The 21,575-nt window shown below is 43.7% G+C and overlaps 1 protein-coding gene across 1 annotated transcript in view; it reads right to left on the bottom strand.

Moving 5' to 3' along the window:
- The window catches only part of ITGA9 (integrin subunit alpha 9), a 243,351-nt gene that overhangs the window by 108,307 nt on the left and 113,469 nt on the right, over positions 1 to 21,575 (bottom strand). The gene's annotated exons all lie outside the window — the stretch shown is intronic.

The raw sequence follows: 21,575 nt of genomic DNA, 5'->3' as shown, positions 1-21,575 counted from the left end.
TTCTTTCTGCAGCAGACCTGCGTATTAATGAGCTAATGTAAGTGAGGTATGAATCAACCCTCAGAGTATTTACACACAAATTAGACTCCTAAACTCACTTCAGTTGCCATCAGAGTGAAGCTATGGAATGGCACCTACTGGCCAAAAGCAGATAGGGATACTTTGAGGGAAGAACTTGCTGTCATCATTTGTACCATCGGTGTGGTGGAGATTTGAGAGTTGTGAGCTACATAAAGCATTTGGGAAGTGTAAGATGTGGCTTGGCATGCCAAGAGCTTATTAAATTAAAAATAACATTTGGAAGAGTAGCTGGCAGCTCCACCAGGCAACCTGTTATGCTCATTGCCTGCAGTTAGTGCATTATCCTAACATTTGCTAGGGAACAAAGAATAACAAGCAATTAAGCATGCCCTTTGTAGCATCCAAGTCCTGGTTCTCTTTATCTTCCGCCACCGGTTGTAGATGAAGTGGAACGACATATTGAGAAAAGAAAAACAGAAGCAGATATTGGGCTGCACCCACCCACAAGGGGTTTGTAGAGCTTTCAGTAGACAATAAAGACAGTGCTCATTATGAGGGAAAAGGTAGGGTAATGAAACACACACATGCACACACAAAAACAACAATTTAAGCCAAATCTTAGTCCTCAACTGCAACCTTCTAAAAACAGTAGCTCAGGAGGAATGCGTAAAAAGAAGCCCACTTTGCCACCTGCTTATAGAGACACCTGCACTAGAGACGTGGGTGGCACTGTGGATTAAACCACAGAGCCTAGGACTTGCCGATCAGAAGGTTGGCGGTTCGAATCCCTGCAATGGGGTGAGCTCCCATTGCTCGGTCCCTGCTCCTGCCGACCTAGCAGGTCAAAAGCACGTCAAAGTGCAAGTAGATAAATAGGTACCACTCCGGCAGGAAGGTAAACGGCGTTTCCGTGCACTGCTCTGGTTCGCCAGAAGCGGCTTAATCATGCCGGCCACATGACTTGGAAGCTGTACGCCAGCTCCCTCAGCCAATAAAGCGAGATGGGCGCCACAACCCCAGAGTCAGCCACGACTGGAACTAATGGTCAGGGGTCCCTTTACCTTTACCTATTAGAACACTGAATAACTTTTTTTCATTTTTTACAATAATTCCATTAACAATGAACTCAGGTGAGTGAGTGAATGCAAGTGAGAGTAGCAAAACACGTCCTCTAAGAAGCAAGAGGGGGCCATCAGCATACTTGGAGAAAGTCTGAAATATGCAGAAGTCTAAAAAAAAAATCTGTTTAAAAAAAACCCCAAGAGAAGGTGAAAAACAGCTTGATAAGGACTGAGGAGTAACTATGGGCAGGAGCCACAAATACTGAATTTCAATTGGAAAAGAAAAGTGGAAAACTGAGGAAGTGTGCTACAGAATGGCTTGCTTCAGCCCTTCACAGTTACTTACAGTATCCTGGAAGTGGCCAGAGCTGGCTGGCACCCTGAACAGGAATACTCCTATTTGCAGTTTTGGTTTTCATTGCAACTACTGTCATAGAATCATAGAATCATAGAATGATAGAGTTGGAAGAGACCACAAGGGCCATCGAGTCCAACCCCCTGCCAAGCAGGAAACACCATCAGAGCACTCCTGACATATGGTTGTCAAGCCTCTGCTTAAAGACCTCCAAAGACGGAGACTCCACCACACTCCTTGGCAGCAAATTCCACTGTCGAACAGCTCTTACTGCCAGGAAGTTCTTCCTAATGTTTAGGTGGAATCTTCTTTCTTGTAGTTTGGATCCATTGCTCCGTGTCCGCTTCTCTGGAGCAGCAGAAAACAACCTTTCTCCCTCTTCTATGTGACGTCCATTTGTTTCTCACTGAGATTCCAGTATACAAGTGTCTGAATCAATAAACTGGCGGTGAGGTTAAGCGATTTTCTTATAGGTCCATCACATAGCTGAGGAAATCCCAAACAGCCCACCAGTATCCCATGAGAAATACATGGCTTAAAATGAAAAAAAATCTCCTACGAGCCCAAAATATCTAGGAAAGAGAAGGCTACTGGCCAAACCTTTTGAGTGGTTAATTGCCGTCGCCTTGCCTCCCTTCAATCAGATCCTGCACAGAGGGACAAGTCATCCTGCCATGTCTCTATAGAGGATGTAATTGGATCATTCAATCATTCCCAAATTACCACCCACATCTGTGGAGAGTGGCTGAAAAGAGACAAGCCCAGAGCAGCAATTTACCATGGAAAATTGCCCGCCCTTAGAGAAGGCTGCCTCCAGATCAGAACACTGACTTGCTTTGGGTGGGTAGCGTAACTTGTTACTTGAGCATCCTGCACTGAAGAACCTGCACCAGGTGAGGTTTGGGATAGATGTCCTGCATAATTAAACATAAGTAAACATAGCTGAGTGTCAGAATGAAGGATTCCAGCAATTTTAATTTGGGGGAAGAAATGGAGGCAGTGAGAGATTTTACTTTCTTGGGCTCCATGATCACTGCAGATGGTGACAGCAGTCACAAAATTAAAAGATACCTGTTTCTTGGGAGAAAAGCAATGACAAACCTAGACAGCATCTTAAAAAGCAGAGACCTTGCCAACAAAGGTCTGTATAGTTAAAGCTATGGTTTTCCCAGTAGTGATGTATGGAAGTGAGAGCTGGACCATAAAGAAGGCTGATCGCCAAAGAAACGATGCTTTTGAATTATGGTGCTGGAGGAGACTCTTGAGAGTCCCATGGACTGCAAGAAGATTAAACCTCTCCATTCTGAAGGAAATCAGCCCTGAGTGCTCACTGGAAGGACAGATCCTGAAGCTGAGGCTCCAATACTTTGGCCACCTCATGAGAAGAGAAGACTCCCTGGAAAAGACCCTGATGTTGGGAAAGATGGAGGACGAGATGGTTGGACAGTGTTCTCGAAGCTACCAGCATGAGTTTGACCAAACTGCAGGAGGCAGTGGAAGACAGGAGTGCCTGGCGTGCTCTGGTCCATGGGGTCACGAAGAGTCGGACATGACTAAACGACTAAACACAACAAAACATAGCTGAGTGTCAGAATGAAGGATTCCAGCAATTTTAATTTGGGGGTGGGGGTAGTGTGCCCCAGTGAGAATCAACACTGCTATGGATGGTAAAAGCTTAATGCCACAGCTGCTGTTAAACAGCCGACCTATTGCGCGAGGAACACAAAAGCCAGTCAGCCAACCAAGGTACCATGCACACTGCCTTGCCCCCATAATTGAGGGGGCTGGGGCCATGCGACTTGCAAGGTACCCTCAGTCTAAGAGTAACACTTCAGAGTTTCTTAATGATTTCTAAAGAGCCCCCCCCCCCCCCCGATCCTTTGCTCATGTTTATTTATTTATATGAAAAGGATTTAGATCCCATTCTTATTCTCTATGGGTCATGAAAACAGTGTACAAGAAAAACAAAACCAAGGCACGATAGACAACATAAGCTGAAAACACAGGCACCAATAAAGCTAGACAGGCTCTAAAAAACCTGGGGTTTTTTTTTATAAAAAAGAAAATTCACTGCCCTAAACACAAGCAGGGAGAGAGCCATATGAATATCCTGCAGGAAGGATCTCCAGAGTCAAAGGGCCACTGCAGAAAAGGCCCTATTCTGTGTTGTCACCTTACAAGTACCTGCAGAGGCAGTGAGAAGGGCTCCTGTGGAAGATCTTAGTTCTCTGGGAGGGTTATAAAGAGTCCTTCAACTAACCTGGCCCAAGCCATTATGGGCTTTATATGTCAAAATCAGCACTTTGCATTGCACTGGGACTAAGTAGGTTATCAGTGCTGTTGATATACATTTTGGGTGGGGTGGGGTACCAGGAGTCCTAAATCTGTCTTTTAAATTCCAGCAACTTCTAAAGTGTGCTTTTGCTGGGTGCCGTTCTGCTTCACGTCTTTTGATGAAAGCTGTGGCAAGCAGAAGCTAGATTAATCGCATGTGTGGACGCTTCCCTCCAGAAAGCCCTAGGGAAATAGATTTCATACAGCCGCTTGTCTTTAATTAAAGCTTCTGAGTGTAGATTCTACACCAGCCATTCATTACAGCACATGTTCAGCTCTTTCAAGTGATCTCCTTACAGATTACAGACTTTCCAGAGGACTGGCAGATTCAATAAGGCAATACGCAGCCAGTTCTAATGCAATGAAAATGGCACTTAGCTCAAAGAGGCTGAATAATTGTTCCTGGGATCAATCTCTTTTTGGTGGTTCGTTGCAGCTGAACTTCCAACTCCCTGATTCTTTGATCAGATGTAGACAACATATACCATAAATGGTCATTAAAGCCTAAGGGCTTCTGCATATGTTGTATGTATGTTATTTTCCAGCCCAAAGCAATTGCTGCATTTACATTTTGGACACTACAAACAGTGAGTGCAATCCAGAAAGCACGGATGGCGGGGGGTGGGGGAATTATTTGTAGTTTTTTGTACAAGGGGCCCCCATTCATTTCAGCAGAATCTAAGCAGATGTTTAAGTCCTACTAAATTTGGTAGAATTTAGAGCCCCTTCAAAGGCTACTAAAGCCAGTTCTTAAGTGCATATAACTCCACAATAGTAATGAGGTTTCAAGCAATCCTGTTTGCTTAATGTGCCAAGAAATGAACAAGCCTTTTAGCAGCACATGAAACCATTTCACGGTGGAAGGAAACAAACCAGGAAGTCTTTCATTATTTATTATTTTATTTCATAAAATTTATACGCCTCTTGATTGGTTGTGGTTTTTTTAAAATTAAAAAAAAACCCTTCAAAGTGGCTTACAAAAGATAGAACAGTAAAATCAAGAAAAATCCATAACCATACTTTTAAACATATAGAAGTCAAAATACTAAAACAGATTAAAATTACAGTCCCTAAACTTTCCAAGCATCTGGGTAGGCTTGTCTAGACAAGAATGATTAGTTATGGTTTCCTTGTTTTGTCCAAACTGAGAAACTATGGTTAAACCAGCATATTAAACGACTTATTCACGACTTATTTGGAAGCTGTTAAATTGTAGTTTCCTGATTTAGATGAAATGAGAAACTATTGTTAATGGAAGACTTCCTAGTTTGCTAGCATAAGGGGAGAAACTACGGCTGCATTTACTGCTCACACCCTTAACAGGTACCCAACACCCTTAACAGACTACATCTTTGGTGAATGTTGTATGCTTTAGATGCATAGTGTATATGCAGCCTATAAGGCTGTGTGTGTGGCCAAAAGGCTCATTCATATCTTGCCTTATATTAAACAGGCAGATACACAACAGATATATATATATATATATATATATAGAGAGAGAGAGAGAGAGGAGAGAGAGATAAGCTAACAGCACCCATGTTTAATTTTCATGTATATCACTGCTCATCTAAGCCAGAATGCCACAGAAAGAGTTATCCTATTACATTCATGATCAGTTTCGCCCGGTGAGCCGAGCTGAGATTTGCATTCTGGTTTCCCTAGTCCAGCAGTCTATGCAATGCACCATAAACCTGAATATGGGCTGGCTATACTAGAGAAATAGTATAAAAAGTATAAAAATAGTATAAAAAATAGTATAAAAAAAAAGGTAGGACTATACTACCCCTGCCTCAGATACTCACAATAAAAAAGACTCCCTGGAGAAGACACTGATGCTGGGAAAGATGGAGGGCACAAGGAGAAGGGGGCGACAGAGGACGAGATGGTTGGATAGTGTTTTCGAGGTTACCAGCATGAGTTTGACCAAACTGCGGGAAGTAGTGGAGGACAGAGGTGCCTGGCGTGCTCTGGTCCATGGGGTCACGAAGAGTCGGACACGACTAAACGACTAAACAACAACAACAAACAATACTAGAGAAAAAGTGGGACAATGAAGACAATCTCGTCCATAATGTCCCCATATTATGGGAAGTCATGTTGATTCCTCAGGCTGTTGCTATTTTATTCTGAATCATTTTAGAAGCATCTTTATGGAGCCTGCATTATATCATATGTCTTGTCACTGCATATATTGCAAAGAAAATAAGCCACAAATTATGTGCATGGGCACTGCACTATGTATTCTGGACCCAGGAAATTCTACCATGCAAAGCAGATAAATAATGTAAGGTATAACCCCTATTATGGGAAGGAAGGGTAACAATATCAACACAGATTGAAAAGGCTTTGGGGTCCTTCCATCTTGATGTTTAGCAGGAAGGTGGGAGCTAACAGGAGTGACTTTGCATAAGACAAGAATCTTTGAACCAAACAGCTTGTAGGCATCTTGTGCTATAGTGACATCCCATCCATATCCATGACACATTCATAACTTTGAAGGGAGGGAAGTTAACTAAGAAAGCACATGCAGTATTTTCGCCCCCAAACTGCTATTTGAGAGGCTAAATCAATCACTATGCCTAATCACCACTACATGACTCCCAGAAGAAAACAATCTTGGCTGGGATGTCAAATAATTCCACTCTTAATTATCAGCCAGAGGCCAATGTATAAATATAGGGTAAGATACTGTATTTGACTGCATTTGAGAAAGCCAGCAAGGAGGTGGAGGCATGCCCAATATTTTGATGTGTGTTACACTCTCCCAGGGCAATCGTTTAAAATTAGAGGTTGTTTGTACTGCAGCCTTTCATTCCCCCCAAATACATAAACAGTGGGTAATGAACTGTCTTTCTTTCTTTCTTTCTTTCTTTCTTTCTTTCTTTCTTTCTTTCTTTCTTTCTTTCTTTTTCCTTTCTTTTCTTTTCTTTTAAAAAATACCTAACTCAATTACAAGGGCAATTTCCAAAGCATCAAAGACAATCCCTTTGAACTATCCTGCAACTTGCATATACGCTTGTCATTGTTGACGTCTTCTCCATGCCAATCATTGCATAGGTTCAAAGTCTTATAAGGAATCTGTTATGAATTTGCGACGAGAACTTAAAGCAGAGATGCATTTCTCACCCCTCTTTGAGCCATACAGTGACTCTCACATGTCATACTGCACATGGAGAAAAGATGTAGGAATAAATACCAAACACCTCAGATCAGGGGTCAGCAAACTTTTTCAGCTGTGGGCCTGTCCACTGTTCCTCAGACCATGGGGTGGGCCGGACTATATTTTGAAAGGGAAAAAAATGAACGAATTCCTATGCCCCACAAATAACCCAGAGATGCATTTTAAATAAAAGCACACATTCTACTCATGTAAAAACACGCTGATTCCCGGACTGTTCGCGGGCCAGATTTAGAAGGCAATTGGGCTGCATCCGGCCCCCGGGCCTTAGGTTGCCCACCCCTGCCTCAGATACTCACAATAGACTTACAAACTGCAGGCTGTTTAATAGAAACCTGTCATCACTAGGACTGCTTGAGCCAATCACATGAATTTATTTTGGATTCTATATATTAATATATTAAAAAATTGAATTTTATCTGATAGGGTAACTGAGATCCCCAGTGCAACTGTTCACTTTTAGCAGGGGGGCAAAAGAGGTGATCCTAGCCTGCTCCACTACCACCATGTACTGGAGAGCCAGTGTGGTGTAGTGGTTAAGAGCGGTGGACTCGTAATCTGGTGAACCGGGTTCGCTTCCCTGTTCCTCCACATGCAGCTGCTGGGTGACCTTGGGCTAGTCACACTTCTCTGAAGTCTCTCAGCCTCACTCACCTCACAGAGTGTTTGTTGTGGGGGAGGAAGGGAAAGGAGAATGTTAGCCGCTTTGAGACTCCCTAGGGTAGTGATAAAGCGGGATATCAAATCCAAACTCTTCTTCATGTGTACAGCCCAATGAGCCAAGTAACCAGAGAACAGACCAATAATATTGCACTTGGGGCTCAGCACCAGAGAGAAAACAGCAATTAAAGAATATGCTGTAGCTCAGGGAATTTCTCAAGCCGCTGTCTTCTTCATAGTAAAATCAAAAGTAATTTAACTTTTCACCCAGAAGCAGCAACCATTTTTCAGGTTTCCCCCCACTGCTGTAATAATAATAATAATAATAATAATAATAATAATAATAATAATAATAAATTTATTCCTTATACCTCGGCCTTCTGGCTGGATTTCCCCAGCCATTCTGCACGAGTCCCAACAGGAGATTAAAAATACATTAAAACATCAGTCATTAAAAATAACTTCCCTAAACAGGGCTGCCTTCAGATGTCTTCTAAACGTCAGATAGTTGTTTATTCCTTTGACATCTGATGGGAGGGCGCCACCACCGAGAAGGCCCTCTGCCTGGTTCCCTGTAACTTTGCTTCTCACAGTGAGGGAACCGCCAGAAGGCCCTCAGCGCTGGACCTCAGTGTCCAGACCGAACGATGGAGTGGAGACGCTCCTTCATGTATACTGAAGTTATTTCTATTTAGATTAGTATTTCAAAATGCCGCATGCTTTTTTATAAGGCCCTTGTGCAGAAGCACAACTTGGGTCCACTTAACTCAATGTTGTCTACACCAGTGGTAGTCAACATGGCCAGAAGTCGCTGGAACCCGACTCCCATATTCCCTGACTGCTCATCATGCTGGCTGGGACTGGTGGGAGTTAAGAATCCAAAACCACGCTGAAAACCACTGTCTGGCTACAGGTGTTCAATTCCTTCATACTGTTGGCATCCGTCTGTCTTGAGAGACAATGGAGTGCGCCTCCATGGGTGAAGTCAAATTGCTACGTTAGCAGCACTGAAGTGACTTCCCTGGGGCGCAAGCCTGGGCTGTGTGTATGGAGGTCCTGGACTGCCCAATTGACAAGACCCCCCCCCCCGCCAGGCGTTACTGATGGGGTCCAAAGGAAAGCAGAACAATATGTTTGGCACCGGCTTGGCTGCAGGAGTTGCCAGAAGGAGGTTACAAGGCACCATCCAACCATTTTAGGGACTCCACTCCAGATTACCTTAATGTCTCTTTCCTCCTCTAGCCGCCCATCATTATCCTGTTTCTTTCATTCAGAACCTATAAATAGTGTTTGTGCACCATGAATAACGATGTTGTAATTTAATGGAAGTGACATGAAGCACTGGGGTGCTGAACTGGGCATCTGGTCCATCAAGAACATTTGGAAGGCTTATAAGGCACGCTGCATTGAATAATGTTTATATACAAAGCTCTCTCAAAATCCACCACACCAGCACTTCTGGTGCGCTAGAGAAACCAGACATGTCAGAACAATTGTTTTAACAAGCTTCCCCCTTCCAAGATTGATTTCATATGCGACTAGCATGCAGCCTGAACTTCAATCAGTATCTTGCCATCTGAAATTCTGAAATAAACGCAACCCAAAGATGCCTAGGTCTTAGAGCGCACAACATAAAAGTGGGAGACCACAGTGATAATTACATAAAAATATATTTATACCCTTCACTTATAACTGCGTCACTTAAAATCTTCAGGAATGGGAAATGCCTTCTAAAAATGCTTTCTGCCAAGTCAACAAGTTGTTTTTCTCTCAGTCTTATGAGCAGGGATCGACAAGGTTTACCTCGCCTGGGGTGGTTCACTCCCACGGAGATTACTCCGTGGGCTGGATCACGTCTGTGCAGACGCAATTTTCGGCGTCTGCACATATGTAATTTTCGGCGTCTGCGCATGCACACACGCGATTTCCAGCACAGCGGAAGTGAGTCCCCGCTCCACGCTGTGCTGGTTTAGCGCAGTGGGCGGGGACTCGCTGAGCGGGCGGCTCGGTTTGGGGGTGACTCATGGGCCATTTAAATGACCCCCGTGGGCTGCTTGTGGTCCACAGGCCGCAGGTTGCCAACCCCTGCTTATGAGTGTCTCCCCCCTTTTAAAATACTTATTAGGGGATGAAGCAAGGTTTTCCCCAGTGCAATTTTTAAAAAATAGCATCTTGTAAGGTAGCATCTTGTAAGGTAGTCTTTGAATTATGGTGCTGGAGGAGACTCTTGAGAGTACCATGGACTGCAAGAGATCAAACCTATCCATTCTGAAGGAAATCAGCCCTGAGTGCTCACTGGAAGGACAGATCCTGAAGCTGAGGCTCCAATACTTTGGCCACCTCATGAGAAGAGAAGATTCCCTGGAAAAGACCCTGATGTTGGGAAAGATGGAGGGCACAAGGAGAAGGGGACGACAGAGGTTGGATGGTGTTCTTGAAGCTACCAGCATGAGTTTGATCAAACTGCGGGAGGCAGTGGAGGACAGAAGTGCCTGGTGTGCTCTGGTCCATGGGGTCACGAAGAGTCGGACACGACTAAATGACTAAACAACAACAACAAGGTAGTCTGGTGCTCTTTTGCCCTAGCCTTGTGGTTTTTAAACATTCTGTCTTTGGGAAATAGTTTTAACATTTGCTTATCGATAGAGGAACCCCTGAATTTTTTCGTATGGGATCCCTACATGGTGCAAAGGACTCTGGGCTTTGTTTACAGAAGCACAGTAGGGCTTCATCATTGCTCTCTCTGAATGGAAGAGGGGCCCTGTGGCAAGAGGGGCAGCATTCCCTTACATGGCAGGGGAAGGTCAGCAGGAATCTCTCAAGCAACCTTGTTCACTATTATTAATCGTCTCACTTATAAACTTTTGACATTCGAGGATTCCCCAAAACGACTGCCCTACCACATCAAAAGGCAACAGGTGACTGGTCTTGTAAACTATACTTAAGGTTGATCAGGTTATCTTAGCACCTGAGACAGAATATCTCATAAGCAGTAAAAATCTGACAAGTAGTAGAAATAACAATAATAAGCATTAAGTAAAATTTGCTGCCCTTTGATGACATCCAGAGCCAGTCACCTTAGGTGGACATCTCACTCTGCCTAATAGTAGGGCTAGCTCAGGCATAGGCAAACTCGGCCCCCCAGATGTTTTGGAACTACAATTCCCATCATCCCTGACCACTGGTCCTGTTAGCTAGGGGTGATGGGAGTTGTAGTCCCAAAACATCTGGAGGGCCCAGTTGGCCTATGCCTGGGCTAGGCCTATTCTGAACAATCAGTTTACGGCCGTCACTGTAATCCATCTTAAGCACCTGTTTGCTTGGGAATAATACAGTCCTGGTTCGGGTTTACAAAGAGAGAGCTGGATGAAGACAAGCAGAAGATGCATATGCTCTAGAGGCATATCATGAGAACTGCTCAGTTTGCAAATAGTTTAGTCCATGAATAAATCCATATTATGACTAGTTTTGAATGAAGTTATTTTTTTGGCACTTGGGCTACGATTCTGTGCATTGAATTTAATGGATTTATCCCTCAACAATAAGCACAGCACCAGGCCATGTGAATGATTTAATCTGCAGGTGTAGGTGAGAAATCCTTTTATAGAAAGTGCTGGTTTATTTATTGTCTAGACTACTCAAAATACAATTCCAGTCATGGTGAATAACTGAGCTGAATAGCTAAGAACTTCACATTCTACCCATATCTAAATGCAATAAAGTTCTCTTTTATTAACACTGCAAATACAAGATACAATATTGTTTCCATTTTTTAATATACAGACCTCATATCATGAATATAAGCTCCCCTTCCACCTCAGTCCCACCCATACTACTAGCAAGTTAAGCATGGGGTAAGACCTCAAACACTCATGAAAACTGAATTTTTATCCAGCCAGAAATCAATAAACGTGAGTCGCTCTGACTCTCCTCACATCATATTTTAAAAGAAGTACAAGCCAGGGAGATGCTGATCTCCATAGTGGGGTCACCACAAGACAAAATGCTGCACAGTCCTTGTAATTTATTTGCTGTTTCCTGACATACTTTATAAACTCATTATTCTCCACCCCCTGCCCTATACTGATAAAGGGAAATAAACCAGAGATATCAAGTCTAAAATCACAACCAGATGGGCAAAGGGCAATGAGAAGAGATATGTAACTAATTGTATACCGATACTGCTGCTCTTTTCGGATAGAGTCCACAACACCGTCCGCAGTTGTGGCAAATGGAGGATAGACACGCAAGAGCCACACACACAAAAGGCCAGGAAGGCGAAGATACACACATTGGCTCCACTTTCTGACACCTTCCATGAGCCGTTTGAACATGCGCCACTGAAATTATACCAGAAGCTTCGAGTTTGGTTTATATTAAGTGGATTTGCCAATGACTGTGATGCAATGGTGCCAAAGTCAGCACAGCCAAAAGAGAACAAGGAAAACCAACACCGTAGAGAAAAGCCATTCAAAGTTTTCTTTGTTATTCAAATCAAACATATTCTATAACGATATAAACGGCTCGCTCTGGATTCCCTCCCGCTGTTTTCCCCACATGCTGGGCCAATATCTTATTGAGTGAATAAGCCCTCAATTTTATTTAGAAAGGAAATCAGAGGCACTCCTAGCCATGGTTTATCACTCTGGTAAGGGGGGAAGGCTTCTTAAAGGAAATCTAGCAGAGGCTTAAAGAAAATGCATATGTGCTATCACACATGCTTTTCCCATTTCCTGATTAGGAGAAACTAAACAAGTGGTGGCATGTGGATTTCAGGTTGAAGCTCAAACAAATTAGGAAAACGCACATTCCCTAGGTGTCTGGAAGCTCACTTTATTTATCCTCCTGCTGCTGATGTCCTGGGCTGATGATTTTTTTTAAAAAAAAAATCCATTTACTCTAACAAATGCTAACTAAAGAACATGGCTGGGAAATGTTTTAAAAATCTCACACAGTCTCCATACTGCGAGTTCAGGCATTGCCAAATCTCTTCAGAACAGAATTGAAACTCTCTTATAATATTTTGGTAGTAATGTTAAGAAGCCAAACGCAGATATGTGTTTGAATCCAGAGTGCCTTTATATAGTATATATAAAAGGCAGTGTTACATGGCGAGCCAGCAATGCTGATGTCTTCTTTTCACATATAATTTGGAGCCGGGAAATATATTGAAACTATATCAGGCATAGGCAAACTCGGCCCTCCAGATGTTTTGGGACTACAACTCCCATCATCATTTGGGGTGACCTTCTTCCAGTTTGTTACTGCTGGAGAAAGTGGGAGGGGGGAGGCCAGCATGGCGCAAATGTGGCAGCAGGAGCAAACTATTGGCTCCACCAGCATGTTTGTGCTGCACCAACCTAACCACCCCTTGCCTCACCCTCTCTTTATGCAGCAGCAACTGAGCCAGAAGGAAGTTAGGTGAGCAGCACAGTTCTACCACACCGTCCAGTACTAACCAGAAGCCCGATATCCTCAGCAGCCAGAAACTAATTATAAAGAGCTGATTATATCGGAAGCTACATAAAGGGTGGGTTTTAGGGCCTGATTTTATCACAAGGCTAAGTTCTGCACTTAGCAGTGGGTTGATGAAATTAGCAAGGTATGTGCAAATTTATTTGAACTGGAGCAGTTCCAGAGAAGGCTCAAGACTAATAGCACAATTCTATGCATGTTTATTCAGAAGGAAGCCCAAATGTGTTCAATGAGGTTTCTTTCCAGGTAACAGTGCACAGGGTACGGAATCGAAGGAACACACAACAATGACGCGGCGCACTTGAGAGCATGCTCAGAATGGAAGGTGAGAGGGGGAACAGCATCAAATTTTGTCCTCACTCAAGGTGCAGTATTATCAAAGTCTGCCCTGGTCCAGCTATAGAAATCATAGAATTGCAGAGCTGGAAGGGACCACAGGGGTAATCTAGTCCAACCCCTTGAAATGCAGGAATCTTTCACCCAGTGTGGGGCTCGAACCCAGGACCGTGGGATAAAAAGTCTCATCCTCCACTGATTGAACTATCCCAGCTCGGTATGCTTTTCAAACCTCTCTTTAGAAGGGCATACAAAACTGCCAACTGCCCAAAAAGGATTCTTTTATAAAAAAAAATATGTTTAAGGGATGTGGAGGGCAAAAGGAGAGGAGAAAAACAATCTGGGATGTTACAGTCACATTAGTTTATATATTAATCCAAACATCTTTTTTCCCACTTGCTTTTAGAAGAATGAACTTTCCTTAAAATACATCAAGTCAGGGTGAGCTATACCATCTGTCTTTGTTCCAGCGACCGGTTCACTACAATAAGTCAGGAATGTCTTTAAAACACAGTCATCTGAATCTGATAAGAAAACTAAGTACTGGTTTTTTGAACTTCTACATGTAGCTTTGGCTGATTTATGTCTCGTTGCTAAAACCCACAATTCTTGTCGCAAATCAGGACTGGGAGTTGAGGTTAATTCCTCACCCATCACCCTTTGCATGCTACCTACTGCCCCTCCCTTTTTAAATCGTGTGAGCTGTACGTTTACAGAGACTGGAATTTTAAAAATAACAACAAAACAGTGTCAGGAAAGCAAGATTTAGCAGCGTGAGAAAGGGGAAAACGGGTTTGTGCATTGACACCAGAATAGTGGGGGGAGGAAAGCAGAGCCACCAAGTGCCCCTATTTTCCAGGAATACTCCCAGATTTACAGAAGCCGTCATGGTTTCTGATTTGATCCTGGGATGTCCCACTTTTCCTTAGGATGTCCCTATTTTCATCAGAGAAATGTTGGAGGGTATGGGAAAGGAAGCCCCTTTAGAACGAAACTTTATCCAGTTTTTAGCAATTAGGATCCTTGCAGCTCCTGTGACATAGAGGAATATTTTCTGATCTTCTCTTGCCATACCTGTGTCCGTTATCCCTAGTAGAAAAGCTTCTGTATTTTTCGTAAAGTTATACTTAAACATTTTTTTAAGCTCGTCATATACAGTGGTACCTCTGGATGTGAACGGGATCCATTCCGGAGCCCCGTTCGCATCCTGAAGCGAACGCAACCCGCGTCTGCGTGTGTGCAGGTTGCGATTCGCCACTTCCACACATGCGTGTGAGATCATTTTGATCGTCTGCAAATGTGCAAGCTGTGAAACCCAGAAGTAACGCATTCTGTTACTTCTGGGTCGCCGCAGAGTGCAACCCGAAAACACTCAACCTGAAGCTACTTCAACCCGAGGTATGACTGTAGTATATTCCAGAAGCTTTTGATTTTTTCACAGGTCCACCAAACATGTATAAGTGTCCCCTCTGTTTTACCACACCTCCAGCACAGATTTGTTTTTGTCTTATACATTTTAGCTATTTTGGTAGGTGTTTTAGAACTAAACTTTAACCCCATCCCTTATGCACAGTCTTAGTAGCATGTTTTCTGTAACAGCAGCCATGTTTTTTACCCACAATGCACCTGCACAGGAACTTCTAGAACAATGCATTTTGCAATAACTGAGGGGGACTAGGATGATGGCCTTAGGCAGTGGCTGTCGTCCCTCCCAGCTGGCATCATGTGGGCACCACCATTTGTCCGATAATACCACATGGGGGGACCAGGCATGTCAGGACTGAAGCCTGTAAGACAGGCTTCCTCAACCTCGGCCCTCCATTTGTCTTGAGACTACAATTCCCATCATCCCTGACCACTGGTCCTGCTAGCTAGGGATCATGGGAGTTGTAGGCCGAAAACATCTGGAGGGACAAGGTTGAGGAAGCCTGCTGTAGGAAGTCACGCATCTCTGGCAAGTGGGAACCGAGCATATATGCCATCATGTATACACCGTAGCCAGAATTCCATAGCCGGAATTAAGATTCCCAAGTCGGAATTAAAATTGCCGGAAGAAATATCAACAACCTCAGATAGGCAGATGACACAACCTTGATGGCAGAAAGTGAGGAGGAATTAAAGAACCTTTTAATGAGGGTGAAAGAGGAGAGCGCAAAATATGGTCTGAAGCTCAACATCAAAAAAACGAAGATCATGGCCACTGGGCCCATCACCTCCTGGCAAATAGAAGGGGAAGAAATGGAGGCAGTGAGAGATTTTACTTTCTTGGGCTCCATGATCACTGCAGATGGTGACAGCAGTCACAAAATTAAAAGACGCCTGCTCCTTGGGAGAAAGGCGATGGCAAACCTAGACAGCATCTTAAGAAGCAGAGACATCACCTTGCCAACAAAGGTCCGTATAGTTAAAGCCATGATTTTCCCGGTAGTGATGTATGGAAGTGAGAGCTGGACCATAAAGAAGGCTGATCGCCAAAGAAACGATGCTTTTGAATTATGGTGCTGGAGGAGACTCTTGAGAGTCCCATGGACTACAAGATGATCAAACCTATCCATTCTGAAGGAAATTAGCCCTGAGTGCTCACTGGAAGGACAGATCCTGAAGCTGAGGCTCCAATACTTTGGCCACCTCATGAGAAGAGAAGACTCCCTGGAAAAGACCCTGATGTTGGGAAAGATGGAGGACACAAGGAGAAGGGGACGACAGAGGACGAGATGGTTGGATAGTGTTCTTGAAGCTACCAGCCTGAGTTTGACCAAACTGCGGGAGGCAGTGGAAGACAGGCGTGCCTGGCGTGCTCTGGTCCATGGGGTCACGAAGAGTCGGACACGACTAAACGACTAAACAACAACAACAATACACCGTAGGTTGTACAATGACAGCTAATTACAGGGCCTCGTGGAAAAGAATTGGGGCAGACCTTTGCCTGAGATCCTGGACAGAAGAGTATTAAACCAACTGTGACTCCACATAAATCAGTTCCCAATATTATTAAAGTTCTGGGAAGTAACGGTTCCACCCTCCCTGAGCTAAATTGTGATACTAAAGAAACCAGTAGCACTCCAGCGGAAAGGCTCAACGAAATGGACATCATAACAATACACACAACACAGGCAGACTTTCTTAAGTTCAGAAAGATTTAGGAGTTCAGCTGAAAGACGGATGGAAAGAACCTCCCACCCATCCATCAACTGCAAGCTGAATTAAGATTTCAAAACAACACAGCTCTTCCAGGTAATCAAATCGGACAGTGGAAAAAATCATCATCCAGTGAATAGTAAAAGTTTTGGAACAACCCTATTACAACAAGATGTGAATACATGTCTCAGCCCAGTGACGCAAGTGGAATTGATTTGTAAGATGGATAAAGTGCACGGCATGGTGGCTGAGATAAAATGCTGTGCGCATATTACTGAATTGATTAGGTCACGGATAACACTATTAATTCTAATTAGTGAAAAGCCCTGGTGTTGGCAGGCAGTGCATATGCCCAATCTGGCACCCTCAAACTCCTATCAGACCCAGGCAGCATGGTCAATGGAAAGGGCTAATGGGAATTGTGGTACAAAACAGCCGGGAGCATCAGGTTGGGGAAGACTGATGTAGCTACGCTGGTTGTTGCTCAACTGTGTGTGTACACATTCATTTCTGATCTTTTGCTTCTAGGTCTGTTAAGTACAGTGGTACCTCGGGTTACAGACGCTTCAGGTTACAGACGCTTCAGGTTACAGACACCACTAACCCAGAAATAGTACCTCAGGTTAAGAACTTTGCTTCAGGATGAGAACAGAAATTGCACGGCAGCGGCACAGCGGCAGCGGGATGCCCCCATTAGCTAAAGTGGTACCTCAGGTTAAGAACAGTTTCAGGTTAAGAATGGACCTCCAGGACAAATTAGGTTCTTAACTCAAGGTACCACTGTATACAAAGCCCATTGGCTGCTAGGCAGGCAATGGGTCTGAGATGAGAGTTGGGATTGGTTTAATGGCTGCCAATGTTACAAATGCACTGGTGGCTTTTCTAAAACTGAACTGTTCTCCTCTATATTTCTTGGGGTAGTGGAGCACTGGGGAAAGGTCTCTCCCAGACAAAAGTTTCTCAAGAATGCTACTTCCCCCATCTGCCCGGGTTTCAAAGTCTGTTCTAGAGAATGCTTGTCTGGGAAGGAAGTGGTTGTACCTACAGCACCTTTGGTCTATTCCAAAATGCAGTTTATTGAGCTCATTTTAAGACTGGGGCCTGAACATTCTAGAACAAAAATAATGATGAGAATGTGTCTGCGATTGACATGTGAATGTTGTTAATTACATGGAAATGATCATACGCCCAAGCCAAGACGAAATAAACATGTGATACATTTCCTCTTGAATGAGTCGGGCTTATATGGTTGTGTCTGTACAATTTGTGGTCTTCCAAGCTGAATGCAGCCCATCAGGCGGTCATTATGGTTTACCAGTCACTCTGACAACACACAACACCATGTTGTTTTGCACTGACAGGCAGGCAGCAAAAAGCAGGAGGCTGCCTTGGTGGACAGCAGTAGGACGGGGGCATTTTGGCTGCAGACTTATCCAAGTCTATGCCTAATGTCATAATGTGAAGCTGGGTTAAAATCCCCACTTGACCACAACACTCAAATGGGGAATCTTGGGCAAATCACTGTTGTTTCAACTGAACCTACTTCACACACGGTTGTTGTGAAAAACCCTGTGGGTGCAGTTCAAGTTCCTTGGATACATACAAAAGTGCAAAATAAACCAGCATTTTATTTCAGTACAAAAAAGCGATAGACAGGGCAAAAAGAAAAGGAAAAAACACACGAAAAAGTCAAGTACCTTAACATTCATCAAGTTGTTACAAGATAATTGAGCTTTGCCTACATCATTCTGATGTGTAACCACCCTACAGAATTAGGTGCATCAATAGCAGCAGAATGACTTCGTTCCTAAGACACAGTGATTAAAAATGCTGTTGCTTTCTTAAGCATTTAAGTGATAGTGTTACAATAAATCCCACTTAAACGTCATAATGAAACCTCAGAGCTTTGCCTAATGGATGCCTGGGAGGGTCTCACCTGTGACACAGTGCTGAGCAATTACCAATTTTGAATCAGTTAAATCTTCACCACTGTGCAATCCTTGTTAAAACAAGCTGAAAGCATCCCTGCACTGCAGCAACAGGAGGTACCAACAGTGGTGTAGAAAACTGTCAGCAAAGCAGACATGCTATACCTTTGAAATCCCTCAAGGATTTCAAACAGCAGTTTTCCCCCCATTGCAACTTTGGAAACAATTTAATCAGTCATGCCCTTCTGTAGATCACTGTTGGCATCTGCCTGTCTTGCGAGACAAGGGAATGTGCTTCTGTGAGTGAAGTCAAACCACTGCGTTAGCAGGAACCTCCCTGGTGTGGTCCAAAGGAAAGCGGAACAATATGTTCAGCACCAGCTTGGCTGCAGGAGTTGAATACAAGACACCATCCAACTATCTTAGGGGCTCCACTCTGGATTTGTGTATGGTTTACTCCTGAGCCTTTCCTTTTCTTCTCCTGAAGATATAATAATAATAATAATAATAATAATAATAATAATAATAATAATAATAATAATTTATTTGTACCCCGCCCATCTGGCTGGGTTTCCCCAGCCACTCTGGGCGGCTTCCAACAAGATGAAAGATACACTAAAATTTCACATATTAAAAACTTCCCTGAACAGGGCTGCCTTCAGATGTCTTCTGAATGTCAGGTAGATGTTTATCGCTTTGACATCTGATGGGAGGGCGTTCCACAGGGCGGGCGCCACTACCGAGAAGGCCCTCTGCCTTGTTCCCTGTAACTTGGCCTCTCGCAGTGAGGGAACCGCCAGAAGGCCCTCGGAGCTGGACCTCAGTGTCCGGGCTGAACAGAGGCACAAGGCAGCGGAAACTTAGGATCAGAGTTTTCCTTGTCCTAGATGGACTCCCTTCCCAGGTTGATGAGCCCCATCTGCCCTCTACAGCATGTGCAGAAACCACCTTGGGCCCAGTATTGGCCTCATCCGCTCAACCCACCAGAGCCTGTCCTCACATGCAGGGGAAGTCTCTAATTCACCAAGGCTTTGAAGCCCATTGGCTACCCTCACCTGGTTTAGCCTGTGGCTCCCAGAAGCTGTCAGCATGTGACAGCAGCCACACAGCCCTTTTGTATACAAGCAACGAACATGTCAGGAGAACATATTTATTGAATATCAAGACTATGATTCAAGTGCTGGAGTTTCTGGAGGTATCTGAGTAGCAAGTCCTTGTTTAGAGGGAGCGCCTGTTCCAATCTCTAGAGGAGAGTCTGACCATGACTGAAATGTGCCAACTTTCCCAAGAGGAGCTCCCCATGTGATCATGAAGTCCTGAGTGGGACTTCCATATGACTTTGACACTGAGCGTCTAAAATTATCTAATTGCATCATTGACAGGATATGCTAAATTCCCTGCCTGAAACCGCCAGGTTCAACCATTTCAATAAAGGCCAGCTTCCTGTCTGGAGAGAAACCAAGCCCCAAGAGCAAGGGAACAATAAGCAGGCAGCTGAGAGAAAGTGTGCGCTGTAACTTGCAAGATGGCAAAGAAGGAATTGGCACTGGCTGTTATTCTTATTGTCAAAAACTTGAGAAAACAGCAACAGGAGGAGAGCGATGATTGCATATACTGTAGAACTGTAGTGGCAAGGTTTTGTTATGTTGTGGAAGAAATTGTCTATTCCTACTATATCAGAATGAGGAGAGACAATGAATAAATATATCACAAAGGCTATTCCTTTAAATAACAAAGAACTGGAAGTCTTTTATTCATCATTGACCTAAGAAAGATCTTTCTTCATTGGACATGAATCATTTGATATTACTATTATATCATTCTCTCTGGGTTGTATTTGACTAAAACCCTAAATAAGGCCCTGTATATCTGAAGGAGCATTTCCACCCCTGTCATTCAGCCCAGACACTGAGGTCCAGCTCCAAGAGCCTTCTGGTGGCTCCCTCACTGTGAGATGTGAAGTTACAAGGAACCAGGCAGAGGGCCTTCTCGGTAGTGGTGCCCTCCCATCAGATGTCAAGGAGATAAGTAACTATACAACCCCTAGAAGACATCTGACGGCAGCCCTTTAGAGGGAAATTTTTAATGTTTAATGTTTGATTATGTTTTTAGATATTCTGGAAGCCACCCAGAGTGCCCAGTAAGATGGGTGGGTTACATATAATAAAACAAGGCTGTAAGAGTGATCAATAGTCCACTGGCTCAGTCTAGTGACAGTCTTTGGGAAACCTCTGGTTCTGGCTAGGGAATGACATGCTCACTCCCAAACCCTTTTAAAGAAAGTAACATGCAAACAATTCCTTAAGCCACACTGTCTGGTACCATGTGCATCGCTGGAGCATTTGAATGTTGTCTTAACATGCTTAATATTTATAACTTTTTGCAACAAGAGCCTGACCACTTCCCACCCCCTATGGATAAAAGGAAAGACTCGACTCTGAATTCCACTGCCAAAACAATCATATTTCATGCCTGTAAAGTCAACAGAATGCTCTGCTGTCATTATACAAAATAGCCGGATGTGATTCTTTATTTCCCTTTCTCAGGCATACTTATCTTTTGCCAAGAAGCCAACAACTAACCTGGGATTTATTTATACTTCAAAATCTTCATAGAGGACACAAAACACAACACACTCTAGTTTAAAAAGAAATCACCCCAGAACATGCCAAAGCAATTTTTCTTACTAACTTATCAGATCTCACAAGCTACACTGGCTAAGGTAAGGCCAAAAGACTTCCAAAGAGAGTTTTGTTAGAAGGCAATATTTCCTCGAGCCATTAAGTGAATAAACACCCATAGAGGATTCTGCAGGGGTAAAACACTGCTGGAAGTGCTGCCTTCAAGTCTTTAATGATCCTTCAGCATTTTAACACACAGGAAGCATTTCAATCCTGGCATCTTGCTTAACATTCCTAAAGCCAATTAAATCCTCCATATCTCAAGTTTCACATAGTTTGCATCTGTATCTTATATCGCCCCATGACTCCCCCAAGTTCAGAGACCCAACAATGCTTCCCTTACTGAGCCAGCGATGGGTGGCCATTTCCTCTGTTTTCTGCACCAGAAAAGTCTCTGTTTTGAGATTT

This window comes from Podarcis muralis, chromosome 12 (assembly GCF_964188315.1).
Source record: "Podarcis muralis chromosome 12, rPodMur119.hap1.1, whole genome shotgun sequence".
Lineage (NCBI taxonomy): Eukaryota > Metazoa > Chordata > Lepidosauria > Squamata > Lacertidae > Podarcis > Podarcis muralis.
This window is presented reverse-complemented; position numbering and strand designations above follow the sequence as displayed.